The sequence below is a fragment of the Aplysia californica genome, unplaced genomic scaffold, assembly GCF_000002075.1.
Source record: "Aplysia californica isolate F4 #8 unplaced genomic scaffold, AplCal3.0 scaffold01139, whole genome shotgun sequence".
Classification (NCBI taxonomy): Eukaryota; Metazoa; Mollusca; class Gastropoda; order Aplysiida; family Aplysiidae; genus Aplysia; species Aplysia californica.
Genome location: NW_004798409.1, coordinates 31,684 through 34,945, shown reverse-complemented (window position 1 = coordinate 34,945; position 3,262 = coordinate 31,684).

Here is a 3,262-nt window from a genome sequence, read left to right as displayed (position 1 = left end):
GGGGGGGGGCTCTCGTCAGAGCCGCAGTGCCAGCAAGGTTGTTCCCGTAAGAACAAGTTAGAGTGCACGGTTTATACCATTTAGAATTGAGGGCAGTGCATTAACCTTTGTAGTGCGCTAGGATTACGACAGCAGAACACGATATTGGCCACTCAAGACACCGCACATTAATCATGTTGCTGTTCATTGTACAATCGCGAGCGCCCAGCAACCCCGCCATAAAAACTACAGTGATTCAAGCAGGCAGTTTTAACCAGTATTGCTATCAACTCCACCATAAAAACTATAGTGATTAAATTAGGTGGTTTAACGTGTATTGTTCACGCCCGCTCAAGACTCACGTACTCAGCTCTACAAACGACTTTCATGGCCGGCTGGTCCATTCTAATAAATTTTAATTTGCCCACGCTCTCACAGCTAACAAGAACGTACTGCATTGCAGCCAGTTTAAAAAGGCCTAACTTGCATTTATTTCTTTTATTATTCAGTCTCCGCTGGTTATTAAGTACGGATTTCCAACAATGTATTTTAACTCTTTCAAGTAGTTTGCCTAGTTGGCCTTTTCAGGTTTCGTTGCAGAAAATTTTGATGAAGATAGCAATACGTTAACATTTTCATTGTAAACAAGAAAGATTTCAAGTGGGTGGTTGGCAGGTGCTCTGGTGTGCTTTGCTTCTTCTTTCCTATGAAACATAATTATATCTTCCTTATCTCCCCTTCTTCTTTTTTTTATGTTTGTTACTCTCTTGTAACATCTCTTATCTTCTGGCGCTCATATGACCTTAATATTATGCAGTTGCGAACGCCGTAAAACCTCTCCTACAACAACACCAACAAAGATTTCAAGCAACAAGCGTGTATTACCCACCAAATATTTTAATGTATGTGGATGTAGTTGTAGTATAGCAAAGCAGATGTTTATGAACAATAAGGAAAACAATAATAATAATAATAATAATAATAATAATAATAATAACAATAACAATAACAATAATAATAATAATAATAATATTAACCAATAATGTAGCGTCAGGTCAGTAGACTTGCCGACTCTTAAAAAAACACCTATCCGTACGCCCTGGGGTCTATTTGTAACCTCGGGGTTGTATTCTTCACATTTTAGAATACTAATAGTCCGAAGATCTCTTTGAAACTTTCAGTATTTCTCAAAACATCATGTTGACAGACTGCTATGCAAAGCGTACGGATCGGATTAACGAGTAAATTTCTTCTTTGGAAAGTGGTGACACAGAGTTCACCATGTCGTATGGATACGATAGTAAAACACGACGTACGGATAGGGTTAAGTGGTGACACAGGGTTCTCCATGTCGTATGGATACGATAGTAAAACACGACGTACGGATTGGGTTAAGGAATCTAGGTAAAGTACACGTTTCCTATGGATAAAGATAAGGTTCAGATGGGGATTGAGCTCCCAGCCTTTTGCTAGTAAATCAAACAATGCTCGAAGCACTTAAAATGAAATTCTGGCCCAACCCCAACCCCAAGCAGGCAGAGCCAAAACTCTACAGGAGCCTGGGGGAGCAGGGGAACAGCAGCCTCTTCATTAGAGACTTTTTTTTTTTTTTGGTAAGTGTTTCAAGTGGCGCTCGCAACTGCATTAGGTCACATCAGCGCGCGGGACACATTCAGTTGGTAGGAAATTTTGAATTTTGCCCGGCTGTCGGCCGAAGCCTACTCTTTTATCGATTTTTTAAAGACCACCAAGGGATCTTTATCGTGCGCAAATTGTACACGGGCCCTCCGAGACTTTTCGCCCTTGTCCGAGAAGGCTAGGTGTAGAGCTTTCCTACCAGAAGATCAGGGGTGTGACTGAAAAACAGTAGTAAAAACTTAAAAAGGAGCCACGGAGTAGCAGTAGAAAGGCTGCCGAAAAAGTCAGGAGCCCAGAGGAGGGGGCAAAGGGGGTGAGGGGGTGGGGACAGAAAGAGGAGATGAAAGCAGACGACAGAACGTTGCTTGAGAGCAGGAAACGAGGTGAAAAGAGACAATTTTAGAGAAGAAAATTGTTCGGTCGCTACCCGGATTCGAACCCGGGATCTTTGAATGAGAGGCCAACACCTTAACCTCTTGGCCACGAGAGTCTCCGCATTAGAGAATGAGATGTCCATTAGGTGATGAACGAGAAGAGGAAAAAGACAGCTTGACTTCGCTACCTTGGAATCACAAAGTTCTATCTGACAATTTTCGCCTTTTTCATTTATTATGACCATGGGGTCAGAAGTCCAATGTTCTATCTGCTCTATTAAAATTTCATTTGAAGGACAAAGTATATAGTGTAAAGCGCATAGAGCCTGCTTTCGAGGGGGGACATGCGCTATACAAATGCTATTTATTGTTGTTATTATTATTATTATTATTATTATTATTATTATTATTATTATTATTATTATTATTATTATTGTTATTATTATTACTACAATGTATTATTATTATTATTATTATTATTATTATTATTATTATTATTATTGTTATTATAATTATAATTATTATTATTATTATTATTATTATTATTATTATTATCATTACCATTATTGTGAAATTCATCTACAATTTCATGGGAGTTACACCTCTCACATGATGGTGACTTTATTCATTTCCACCGATAGAGATGGTTATTCAATTGAAGCTATGCGTTTTTAACAAGGCTATGACACTTCGGTTCCAATACCGTGGGAGGTTGGTGATAATATAATCACCTGTTTCTTGAAACCTGATTGTAAATGAGAATACATTAATTATACTGGCGACAGACTTCTTCCTCTATGTTCTGCACAGAATGATCGACAAGCTTACTTTTTTACTTCACTGAAGGAGAAATGGTCCAGTACTTCCAACACTTTGAGAAAACCAGGCATATCAGAAACCCAGGAAAAACAATAGGGTTTTCGGGCAATTAGGAAGTTGGTAAATGAGGAAACGGCGGAAAGGGGGGGGGGATAATATTAATAATAATAGATAGCATTTGTATAGCGCCAATCCCCGCTCAACAGCAAGCTCTATGCGCTTCGCAATCTATACTATTACCCCAGCAGACCTGAGAACATTCTGAAACAATCTCAACTTCCTGGGAATCATACAGTGCAAGCAGCCATTTATAGGTGCTAAAACACTAACATACTGACAAAATCTTTCGCTGTCTCTATCGGGTACCAAGGGGGGGGGGGGGGTTAACTTTTCAGAGCTTTTTACCAATCGTAACTGACCCCAAATGATGCATGTGTCGTTGACCTCCTCAG